The following is a 13601-nucleotide window of genomic DNA, read 5'->3' as shown; positions in this document are numbered from 1 at the left end:
TGCCTATCAGGCTACAGTGCCTATCAAACTACAGTGCCTATGAGGCTACATTGCCTATGAGGCTACAGTGCCTATGAGGCTACAGTGCCTATGAGGCTACAGTGCCTATCAGGCTACAGTGCCTATGAGGCTACAGTGCCTATCCATCTACAGTGCCTATCAGGCTACAGTGCCTATCAGGCTACAGTGCCTATGAGGCTACAGTGCCAATGAGGCTACAGTGCCTATCAAACTACAGTGCCTATCAGGCTACAGTGCCTATCAGGCTACAGTGCCTATCAGGCTACAGTGCCTATGAGGCTACAGTGCCTATCAGGCTACAGTGCCTATCAAACTACAGTGCCTATGAGGCTACAGTGCCTATGAGGCTACAGTGCCTATCAGGCTACAGTGCCTATGAGGCTACAGTGCCTATGAGGCTACAGTGCCTATCAAACTACAGTGCCTATAAGGCTACAGTGCCTATGAGGCTACAGTGCCTATCAGGCTACAGTGCCTATCAGGCTACAGTGCCTATGAGGCTACAGTGCCTATCAGGCTACAGTGCCTATGAGGCTACAGTGCCTATGAGGCTACAGTGCCTATCAGGCTACAGTGCCTATGAGGCTACAGTGCCTATGAGGCTACAGTGCCTATCAAACTACAGTGCCTATCAGGCTACAGTGCCTATCAGGCTACAGTGTCTATGAGGCTACAGTGCCTATGAGGCTACAGTGCCTATCAAACTACAGTGCCTATAAGGCTACAGTGCATATGAGGCTACAGTGCCTATCAGGCTACAGTGCCTATCAGGCTACAGTGCCTATGAGGCTACAGTGCCTATCAGGCTACAGTGCCTATCAAACTACAGTGCCTATCAAACTACAGTGCCTATCAGGCTACAGTGCCTATCAAACTACAGTGCCTATGAGGCTACAGTGCCTATCAGGCTACAGTGCCTATCAAACTACAGTGCCTATGAGGCTACAGTGCCTATGAGGCTACAGTGCCTATGATGCTACAGTGCCTATGAGGCTACAGTGCCTATGAGGCTACAGTGCCTATCAAACTACAGTGCCTATGAGGCTACAGTGCCTATGAGGCTACAGTGCCTATCATGCTACAGTGCCTATGAGGCTACAGTACCTATGAGGCTACAGTGCCTATCAGGCTACAGTGCCTATGAGGCTACAGTGCCTATCAGGCTACAGTGCCTATGAGGCTACAGTGCCTATGAGGCTACAGTGCCTATCAAACTACAGTGCCTATCAGGCTACAGTGCCTATCAGGCTACATTGCCTATGAGGCTACAGTGCCTATGAGGCTACAGTGCCTATCAAACTACAGTGCCTATCAGGCTACAGTGCCTATGAGGCTACAGTGCCTATGAGGCTACAGTGCCTATGAGGCTACAGTGCCTATCAAACTACAGTGCCTATCAAACTACAGTGCCTATCAAACTACAGTGCCTATCAGGCTACAGTGCCTATGAGGCTACAGTGCCTATCAGGCTACAGTGCCTATCAGGCTACAGTGCCTATCAGGCTACAGTGCCTATCAAACTACAGTGCCTATGAGGCTACAGTGCCTATGAGGCTACAGTGCCTATCAAACTACAGTGCCTATAAGGCTACAGTGCCTATGAGGCTACAGTGCCTATCAGGCTACAGTGCCTATCAGGCTACAGTGCCTATGAGGCTACAGTGCCTATCAGGCTACAGTGCCTATCAAACTACAGTGCCTATCAAACTACAGTGCCTATCAGGCTACAGTGCCTATCAAACTACAGTGCCTGTGAGGCTACAGTGCCTATGAGGCTACAGTGCCAATCAGGCTACAGTGCCTATCAAACTACAGTGCCTATCAGGCTACAGTGCCTATGAGGCTACAGTGCCTATGAGGCTACAGTGCCTATGAGGCTACAGTGCCTATCAAACTACAGTGCGTATGAGGCTACAGTGCCTATGAGGCTACAGTGCCTATCAGGCTACAGTGCCTATGAGGCTACAGTACCTATGAGGCTACAGTGCCTATCAGGCTACAGTGCCTATCAGGCTACAGTGCCTATGAGGCTACAGTGCCTATCAGGCTACAGTGCCTATGAGGCTACAGTGCCTTTGAGGCTACAGTGCCTATCAAACTACAGTGCCTATCAGGCTACAGTGCCTATCAGGCTACAGTGCCTATGAGGCTACAGTGCCTATGAGGCTACAGTGCCTATCAAACTACAGTGGCTATCAGGCTACAGTGCCTATCAGGCTACAGTGCCTATCAGGCTACAGTGCCTATGAGGCTACAGTGCCTATGAGGCTACAGTGCCTATCAAACTACAGTGCCTATCAAACTACAGTGCCTATCAGGCTACAGTGCCTATCAGGCTACAGTGCCTATGAGGCTACAGTGCCTATGAGGCTACAGTGCCTATCAGGCTACAGTGCCTATGAGGCTACAGTGGCTATGAGGCTACAGTGCCTATCAAACTACAGTGCCTATCAGGCTACAGTGCCTATCAGGCTACAGTGCCTATCAAACTACAGTGCCTATCAATCTGCAGTGCCTATGAGGCTACAGTGCCTATGAGGCTACAGTGCCTATCAGGCTACAGTGCCTATCAGGCTACAGTGCCTATGAGGCTACAGTGCCTATCAGGCTACAGTGCCTATGAGGCTACAGTGCCTATGGGGCTACAGTGCCTATGAGGCTACAGTGCCTATGAGGCTACAGTGCCTATCAAACTACAGTGCCTATCAGGCTACAGTGCCTATGAGGCTACAGTGCCTATCAGGCTACAGTGCCTATGAGGCTACAGTGCCTATGAGGCTACAGTGCCTATGACGCTCACTGGTTTACCACAGCAGGTGTTAGTGAGTCAGAGCTCTGCTAGGATACAGACGCCCATCATCAGCTCTTTACAGTAACTTCACACTGTCCTCACCCTACCACACCCCAACAGATGTGTCTTTCTGAGGAACACACCCACCAAGTTCAACTTTGTTTATTAGTCATGTACACATGATATACGTGGAGTACAATGTGCAACAATAGAAAAGTACTTAAGTGAATAAAAGAGTTGTAGAAAATAAAAGCTTGAAGAATAATAATAGGATACTAATATAATACAACAAGGCACTGAAACGAATTGAAGTAGGATATTTATACATGTTCCGGGGTATTGTGCAATACTAAATAGACATAGTGCAGTAATATACTTTATATCAGCAAGTATCTGAGACAGCTTGTGTGGTTTTCCTTCTTTTGCAAAGTCCTTTTACCTGTTACCTACAGGGAGTTTGGATGTATTTTGATGATGATGGTAGTGATGATGATGATGATGGTGATGATGGTGACGATGATGTTGATGATGGTGACGATGATGTTGATGATGGTGATGATGGTGACGATGATGTTGATGATGGTGATGATGGTGACGATGATGTTGATGGTGGTAATGATGATGGTGACAATGATGTTGATGGTGGTGATGATGGTGATGATGATGGTGGTGGTGATGATGGTGGTGGTGATGATGATGGTGGGGGTGATGATGATGGTGGTGATGATGGTGATTATTATGATGGTGGTGGTGATGATGATGATTATGATGATGGTGGTGGTGATGATGATGGTGGTGATGATGGTGATTATTATGGTGGTGGTGGTGATGATGGTGGTGGTGATGATGATGGTGGGGGTGATGATGATGGTGGTGATGATGGTGATTATTATGATGGTGGTGGTGATGATGATGGTGGTGATGATGGTGATGATGGTGATGATGATGGTGGTGGTGATGATGGTGGTGGTGATGATGATGGTGGTGATGATGGTGACGATGATGATGGTGATTATTATGATGATGATGGTGATGATGGTGGTGGTGATGATGATGGTGATTATTATGATGGTGGTGGTGATGATGGTGATGATGATGGTGATTATTATGATGGTGGTGGTGATGATGGTGATTATGATGATGGTGGTGGTGATGATGATGGTGGTGATGATGGTGATTATTATGATGATGATGGTGATGATGATGGTGGTGATGATGATGGTGGTGATGATGGTGATGATGATGGTGATGATGGTGGTGGTGATGATGATGATGGTGGTGATGATGGTGATTATTATGATGATGGTGGTGATGATGGTGATTATTATGATGATAATGGTGATGATGGTGGTGGTGATGATGATGGTGGTGATGATGGTGATTATTATGATGGTGGTGGTGATGATGGTGATGATGATGGTGATGATGATGGTGGTGATGATGGGGACGATGATGTTGATGATGGTGATGATGGTGACAATGATGTTGATGGTGGTAATGATGATGGTGATTATGATAATGGTGGTGGTGATGATGGTGGTAATGATGATGGTGATTATGATGATGGTGATGATGGTGATGATGATGATGGTGACGATGATGGTGATGATGGTGACCATGATGTTGATGGTGGTAATGATGATGGTGATTATGATGATGGTGGTGATGATGGTGATTATGATGATGGTGGTGATGATGGTGATTATGATGATGGTGGTGGTGATGATGGTGATTATGATGGTGATGGTGATGATAGTGATTATGATGATGGTGGTGGTGAGGATGGTGATGATTAAGATGATGAAGATAATGATGGCTAGGGGGATGTGTGTTGGAAAATGGCAGATGTGGTTTTAAAAGTGGTCCATATGTCTCAGTGAAGGAGATGGCTCACCACATATCACTTTACTGTGTTCCAGGAAGAGGCCAGTTGCTTTCTTACTGACCCCACATGGCATGCCAAGGAAGTAGCACACATATAGATCCACCCAGTCTCTCCCCTTTCACTAAGCTTATTTCTAAGAAATCCTGACTGAAAGGGAAAATGAGGATGACGTTATTTGATATTTCTAAATCAGTGCTTTCCGAGTATTCAGACCCATGAGACAGGTTGTCGGCACGGTCATCCAGAGACAATGTGTGAGGATGATATTTTTGTGCTTCTGGGTCTGATTCTTACCTTGGTGTGACCAGTTTCCTGAGGTCATTCGCCAGTGGAAGTTGATTAAATAAACAGCACAGTTCAGGAGAAAATCTAAAATTCAAGTATTTTAACATACATCAAGGTATACTGGGTTATTAATACACCACTCAACAACAGGGTATTGAGAAATATCTGCTTTAATAACATTTGTGATCAAATCAAATTTTATTTTATTTGTCACATGCGCCGAATACAACAGGTTACCTTACACTGAAATGCTTACTTACAAGCCCTTTACCAACAATGCAGTTTTAAGAAAAATACCTAAAAAAAAGTTAGAAATAAAAGTAACAAATAATTAAAGAGCAGCAGTAAAATAACAGTAGTGAGGCTATATACAGTGGGTACCGGTACAGAGTCAATGTGCGGGGACACCGGTTAGTCAAGGTAACTGAGGTAATATGTACTTATAGGTAGAGTTAATAAAGTGACTGCATAGAGAGAGTAGCAGCAGAGTAAAAGAGGGGGAGGGGGGCAATGCAAATAGACTGGGGTAGTCATTTGATTAGATGTTCAGGAGTCTTATGGCTTGGGGGTAGAAGCTGTTTAGAAGCCTCCTGGACCTAGACTTGGCGCTCCAGTACCGCGTGCCGTGCGGTAGCAGAGAGAACAGTCTATGACTAGGGTGGCTGGAGTATTTGACCATTTTTAGGACTTCCCTCTGACACCGCCTGGTATAGAGGTCCTCGATGGCAGGAAGCTTGGCCCCGGTAATGTATTGGGCAGTACACACCACCCTCTGTAGTGCTTTGCGGTCGGAGGCCAAGCAGTTGCCATACCAGGCAGTGATGCAACCCATCAGGATGCTCTCGATAGTGCAGCTGTAGAACCTTTTGAGGATCTGAGGACCCATGCCAAATCTTTTCAGTCTCCTGAGGGGGAATAGGTGTTGTCATGCCCTCTTCATGTTGGTGATGTGGACACCAAGAAACTTGAAGCTCTCAACCTGCTCCATTAAAGCCCCGTCGATGAGAATGGGGGCGTGCTCAGTCCTCCTTTTCCTGTAGACCACAATCATCTCCTTTGTCTTGATCACGTTGAGGGAGAAGTTGTTGTCCTTGCAGCACACAGCCAGGTCTCTGACCTCCTTCCTATTGGCTGTCTCGTCGTTGTCAGTGATCAGGCCAACCACTGTTGTGTCATCAGCAAACTTAATGATGGTGTTGGAGTCGTACCTGGCCGTGCAGTCATGAGTGAACAGGGAGTACAGGAGGGGACTGAGCACGCACCCCTGAGGGGCCCCCGTGTTGAGGATCAGTGTTGTTACCTACCCTTACCACCTGGGGGCAGCCTGTCAGGAAGTCCAGGATCCAGTTGCAGAAGGAGGTGTTTAGTCCCAGGGTCCTTAGCTTAGTAATGAGCTTTGAGGGCACTATGATGTTGAATGCTGAGCTGTAGTCAATGAACAGCATTCTCACATAGGTGTTGTCACGTCCTGGCCAGTATAAGGTTAATTGGTATTGTAGTTTGGTCAGGACGTGGCAGAGGGTATTTGTTTTATGTGGTTCGGGGTGGTGTTTTGGAAAATAGGGTGTTTGATTTAGTATTTCCGGGTTTTTGGGTTATGGTCTGTGTTTATGTATTTCTATGTGTTATCTAGTTAGCTGTATGTCTATGTTTGGTTAATTGGGGTGGACTTCCAATTGAAGGCAGCTGTGTGGTGTTGCCTTTGATTGGAAGTCCTATATTAGTTGGGTGTGTTTGTTTGTCTATTTGTGGGAGATTGTTTTTGCATTGCGTGTTTTGTAGCCTGTAAAACTGTTGCACTATCGTTGTTTATTGTTTTTTTTGTATCGTGTTCACGTTAGAGATTTATTAAATTCAAAGATGAACACGACCTCCGCTGCGTAATGGTCTACCTTTTCTGACGAGGACTTTTCTATTTCTTCTGAAGACGATGAATGCTGTGACAGGTGTTCCTATTTTTCAGGTGTGAAAGGGTCGTGTGGAGTGGAGTTTGCAAGGCCTGCCAGCTACAGCTATGAAATATACAGATAAAAACTCTCTAGGTAGATAGTGCAATAAAGATTGCATCATCTGTGGATCTGTTGGGGCGGTATGCAAATTGGAGTGAGTCTAGGGTTTCTGGGATAATGGTGGTCTTCATGGCTACAGACGTGAGTGCTACAGGTCGGTAGTCATTTAGGCAGTTTACCTTAGTGTTCTTGGGCACAGGGACTATGGTGGTCTGCTTGAAACATGTTGGTATTACAGACTCAGACAGGGAGAGGTTGAGTATACGTCCTGGTAATCCATATGGTCCTGACCTGTTTAAAGGCCTTACTTACAACGGTTGCAGAGAGCATGATCACACAGTGGTCCAGAACAACTGATGCTCTCATGCATGTTTCAGTGTTGCTTGCCTCGAAGCGAGCATAGAAGTAATTTATCTCGTCTTGTAGGCTCGTGTCACTGCTTTCCTTTGTAGTCTGTAATAGTTTGCAAGGCCTGCCACATCCGACAAGCATCAGAGCCGGTGTAGTACGATTCGATCTTAGTCAAGTTTTGATGCTTTGCCTGTTTGATGGTTCGTCGGAGGGCATAGCAAGATTTCTTATAAGCTTCCAGGTTAGAGTCCCACTCCTTGAAAGCGGCAGCTCTACCCTTTAGCTCAGTGCGGATGTTGCCTGTAATCCACTCCTCAATGCCATCGGAAGAATCTTGGAACATATTCCAGTCTGTGCTGGCAAAACAGTCCTTTAGCTTAGCATCTGTTTCATCTGACCACTTTTTTTATTGACCGAGTCACTGGTGCTTCCTGCTGCCATTTTTGCTTGTAAGCAGGAATCAGGAGGATAGAATTATGCTCAGATTTGCCAAACGGAGGGCGAGGGAGAGCTTTGTACGCATCTCTGTGTGTGGAGTAAAGGCGATTTAGAGTTTTTTTCCCTCTGGTTGCACATTTAACTTGCTGATAGAAATTAGGTAAAACTGATTTAAGTTTCCCTGCATTAAAGTCCCCGGCCACTAGGAGCGCCGCCTCTGGATGAGCGTTTTCCTGTTTCCTTATGGTGGTATACAGCTCATTGAGTGCGGTCTTAGTGCCAGCATCGGTCTGTGGTGGTATGTAGACAGCTACGAAATATACAGATTAAAACTCTCTAGGTAGATAGTGTGGTCTACAGCTTATGATATACAATGAGGGAAAAAAGTATTTGATCCCCTGCTGATTTTGTACCTTTGCCCACTGACAAAGAAATTATCAGTCTATAATTTTAATGGTAGGTTTATTTGAACAGTGAGAGACAGAATAACAACAAAAAAATCCAGAAAAACGCATGTCAAAAATGTTATAAATTGATTTGCATTTTAATGAGGGAAATAAGTATTTGACCCCCTCTCAATCAAAAAGATTTCTGGCTTCCAGGTGTCTTTTATACAGGTAACGAGCTGATATTAGGAGCACACTCTTAAAGGGAGTGCTCTTAATCTCAGCTTGTTACCTGTATAAAAGACACCTGTCCACAGAAGCAATCAATCAATCAGGTTCTAAACTCTCCACCATGGCCAAGACCAAAGAGCTCTCCAATTATGTCAGGGACAAGATTGTAGACCTACATAAGGCTGGAATGGGCTACAAGACCATCGCCAAGCAGCTTGGTGAGAAGGTGACAACAGTTGGTGCGATTGTTCGCAAATGGAAGAAACACAAAAGAACTGTCAATCTCCCTCGGCCTGGGGCTCCATGCAAGATCTCACCTCGTGAAGTTGCAATGATCATGAGAACGGTGAGGAATCAGCCCAGAACTACACGGGAGGATATTGTCAATGATCTCAAGGCAGCTGGGACCATAGTCACCAAGAAAACAATTGGTAACACACTACGCCGTGAAGGACTGAAATCCTGCAGCGCCCGCAAGGGCCCCCTGCTCAAGAAAGCTCATATACATGCCCGTCTGAAGTTTGCCAATGAACATCTGAATGATTCAGAGGACAACTGGGTGAAAGTGTTGTGGTCAGATGAGACCAAAATGGAGCTCTTTGGCATCAACGCAACTCGCCGTGTTTGGAGGAGGAGGAATGCTGCCTATTACCCCAAGAACACCATCCCCACCGTCAAACATGGAGGTGGAACCATTATGCTTTGGGGGTGTTTTTCTGCTAAGGGGATAGGACAACTTCACCACATCAAAGGGACGATGGACGGGGCCATGTACCGTCAAATCTTGGGTGAGAACCTCCTTCCCTCAGCCAGGGCATTGAAAATGGGTCGTGGATGGGTATTCCAGCATGACAATGACCCAAAACACACGGCCAAGGCAACAAAGGAGTGGCTCAAGAAGAAGCACATTAAGGTCCTGGAGTGGCCTAGCCAGTCTCCAGATCTTAATCCCATAGAAAATCTGTGGAGGGAGCTGAAGGTACGAGTTGCCAAACGTCAGCCTCGAAACCTTAATGACTTGGAGAAGATCTGCAAAGAGGAGTGGGACAAAATCCCTTCTGAGATGTGTGCAAACCTGGTGGCCAACTACAAGAAACGTCTGACCTCTGTGATTGCCAACAAGGGTTTTGCCACCAAGTCATGTTTTACAGAGGAGTCAAATACTTATTTCCCTCATTAAAATGCAAATCAATTTATAACATTTTTGACATGCGTTTTTCTGTTTTTTTGGTGTTATTCTGTCTCTCACTGTTCAAATAAACCTACCATTAAAATTATAGACTGATAATTTCTTTGTCAGTGGGCAAACGTACAAAATCAGCAGGGGATCAAATACTTTTTTCCCTCACTGTACTCTACCTCGAGACTTCCTTAGATATCGTGCACCAGCTGTTGTTCACAAATATACATAGACCGCCACCCCAACGTCTGTGATCTGTGATGATATCGTATACGTGCCACACTACGCTCTAGTCACATAGTATCCCCCCCACAAAAAAATCAAAACATATTCCTTTTTCTTACTCCTTTCTAAACTCAGTCTCTCTTTGTAGTCAATGAGTGTATGTTGTATAAACACTCTATGATGACAAGAGGCCAATCTGTCATTCCTAAAGCCCCCTTCCCATTTCCGCTGCACTGACTGGGTCCTTCAGATGGGATTCTTAGCAGATTGTGGCTCCTTGTTCATGACATTAGGTTGAAACAGAGCACACATATTCCACAAAGGGGAATTAATGACCTCAGATAGCTCAATGCTAACTGTTCACCCACAGTTTGATCGTTAGCCAACTTCTTAGTGATATGGAGTTGGTATGTGCTCATTAAAAGATATGGCATGTGACTGATGTCAGTGTTTTATACCGTATGTTTCTTTTGTGAACATAGTTATGCCCAGTATGTAAATTAATCCTGGTAAAACAGTGGTTCTACGTGGCAGTTTATGGTGTGAAATGCTATTCTCCTGAAGGTGTAAAATAAAAGTCCACACGTGGCTTCTGTGTGTGTGGAAATAGGAAACTAATATTTAAATGTAAAATATTTTGTCACCTCGTTTAGGGTATATTTTTTCTTTCCCAATCTGGCAGGTCAGAGGTCCATCAGATCGTGGCTCCCTTTCAGTATTGATTATCTAGTGTCTGGCCAGATAATGGATCACAGTCGTTGAACCGCTATCTAAGCAGACCACAGACACGCAGCATCTATCAAGATACACACAGGCGAGCACAGACAAACATGCACGTGAAAACACACACACACAGGGAGGCAGATCGTCATGGGAAATCATTCCGACTACGCCAAAGGTCATGTCTGATGCTTTGAGAGAAAACAAGTAATCAACTAGATGAACAACATAAGGTCTACATGTTTATTTTAGATGAAGTACATTGTGTGTGTGCAAGAGGTGTAGGGAGGGGTAGAATATTTAGGGGGGTCAGCATCATTGCATACTTCTATCATAACACTGAAAAGTTATGATAGAATAGATCTGCTTCTCACCATTACAATTCTACACCAAGATAGACCTCTGACTGGCACACTATGGCATACATTACAATTTAGGATTAGTTTACCACCCTCAAATCCTAACCTGAACCATTCAAATAAAAAATATAATCAAATTTTATTTGTCGCATGCGGCAAATACAACAGGTGTAGACCTTACAGTGAAATGCTTACTTACAAGCCCTTAAACCAACAATTTAAATAGTCTGGGTAGCTATTTGGTTAGCTGTTCAGGAGTCTTATGGCTTGGGGGTAGAAGCTATTAAGAAGCCTTTTGGACCAAGACTTGGCGAGCCGGTACCTACATACAGGATGAAATGGCAAAACTGACCATATATCAGTTTTTTAGGGGAAACTTGGTCTTATTCCAGTGCTCACTCAAGCGAGGCGCTCTTTGATGAGGTCACTGCTAGTCTGATAGATGAGCCCAGGGCAGGGGATTGGACAGTGGTTGGGGAGGTGAGGAGGACAGTGGGAACCAGAGGGAGAAAGTTGGGCGGCCATGTTATGTGATGATGATCATGAGAGCGACTTATTTTCTTTTCACACCCCCATAATGTCAAAGAGAGGACGGGTTCATCTCTGCCATTGCTATAGCTGATGTCATTGAGGACATTCCTTTATGCTGAATTTCTGAATAAGTCACACTCTGATAGCAGTGTGGCACAGCAAACCTAAATGATCTGCTACTCTGAAACAGTCATGTACCAACCATTTCCTGTGAACAAACTCTGACGATGAGTCACACACATACTGCAATAGCTAATGAGGCTGACTGACCAGTCATTTTCTACTGAAATGAACACTAACACTTCAATACACACACACACACACACACACACAGACAGACAGACAGACAGACAGACAGACAGACAGACAGACAGACAGACAGACAGACAGACAGACACACAGACAGACAGACAGACACACAGACACACACACACATGCAAGGGATATTAGGTCAGAGTGAGGTCAGCCTGGCTATGAGAAATAAGACAGACACATTATTACACTGTGGACCAAGTAATGTTTCAGTCCAATGAACCTGTAAGACCATGCCTCGTAATGTCTGCGGCTTATACCCTGACCACAGACTTCATTTTGCAGTCAAATTTTGGTTTAATTTTCAACTAATGTGAATTCAACCAAACATTTCACCAGATCATTGGATTTAGATTAAAAGTTGGGTGGAAAAACATACAAAATTCCCTTACGTTGATGACTTTTTGCAAATCCAATCAGTTTTCCATGTTGATTCAACGTCATCGCTTTGAATTTCTTTGTTGAAATGACGTGGAAACAACATTGATTCAACCAGTTTTTGCCCAGCGGGATCTAACCATAGGAAGACATGCCCTCTCTGTTACATACAGAGGATCATATCAAAACCTGGCGTTTTAATGCTTCTCCTAAAAAAGACAAACAATGTCTCGTATACATCTGGAGCTTCAAAACCATAAAAAATACACTTTTATTCTGCAGTTGAAATACAACAGGCACTTGACAACAGTTGTTAATCACCTAATGAAATGCTCAGAGTTACACAAGCAAGCACACTTTGGGAGTAGAAGCGGGCATAAATTCCTGGCTGTGACAGCCAAAGAGGGCAAGGAGAGAGTGAGGGGGGAGCTTGGTGCTTGGTACCAGGCACTCTCAGGCTGATGAGTGTTACACATTGTACAGGGGCCATGGTGAAACACTCCACCGACCATTTACCCGTAGCTCCCTATTTTAAGATCCTTATCCTACTAAACATAATAAAAAGGAACTTGGTTGGTCTAAACTTGGTCTAAACTGTAACTGCAACGTGACATATCTGACTGGCAGACTATTCAGGAATTATGGTCTGGCTGCTCTCTCGCTCCATTTCATGATGTCAAATATTCCTGTAATCAAACAGGAATGACTTGTTATAAGCAAACTGTGACCTATGTGCAGTTCATATCTCATTGCTATTAGATAAGTTAAAAAGCAATTTCTATGCCACGTCAAAGTGTCTCAAATGGGCAACATACGTAGACATGAATTACAGCAAACTGCTCTACAGGTTATAGAAGAAACAATACTGTATGGCTGAGTAAAGTTGAGACAGTTAACCCACCAAGACTTGGTATCCAAGGTCAGGATAGTATCCGTTTTATGAGACAGTGAAGAGGAAAGAAGAGACCACCATTGTTTGGGTATGGAAGGTGCTTGGCTTTACTCTTAACCTGAAGATGTATGGCTTTACACCCCAATAGCTTGTAACCTGAGCCAGCTTTAGGGGCAATTGCATCTCCAGTTACTCTTAAGCCCCCCCACTTCAATGACTCCAGGGGAAAGTGGCCTGCCACTGCTGCTGACTAAATCACAGCATCCCACTTGATATACAGGCCCTGGTGCCATATCGCTGGGTCAGTGGGAGGGCTGTGTAAATGTGCTCCCCTCTGATGCTCACATTATTTCCGGTGTCAACTCTGGGGAAAGTCATGGTGGTCCAAACAGAGAGGTAATTCAGCCAGATAACCTCCGTTCGAGGATCACCTCTACCACTGTAACTCTCAGCCAAGACATCCTGGGACTAGCCCCCAAGATGAGAGATTGATACCTGGATAAGAAGAGGAGAAAGGATGGCATGGACCATGGCAGTGGGTCTCGTTAACTTGTGACCCTGACCATACACTTTGAACCCTGTCTGTTCTTTTTGGAGCGCTCAAGCT

The sequence above is a fragment of the Salmo salar genome, chromosome 11, assembly GCF_965601325.2.
Source record: "Salmo salar chromosome 11, fSalSal1, whole genome shotgun sequence".
Lineage (NCBI taxonomy): Eukaryota > Metazoa > Chordata > Actinopteri > Salmoniformes > Salmonidae > Salmo > Salmo salar.
This window is presented reverse-complemented; position numbering follows the sequence as displayed.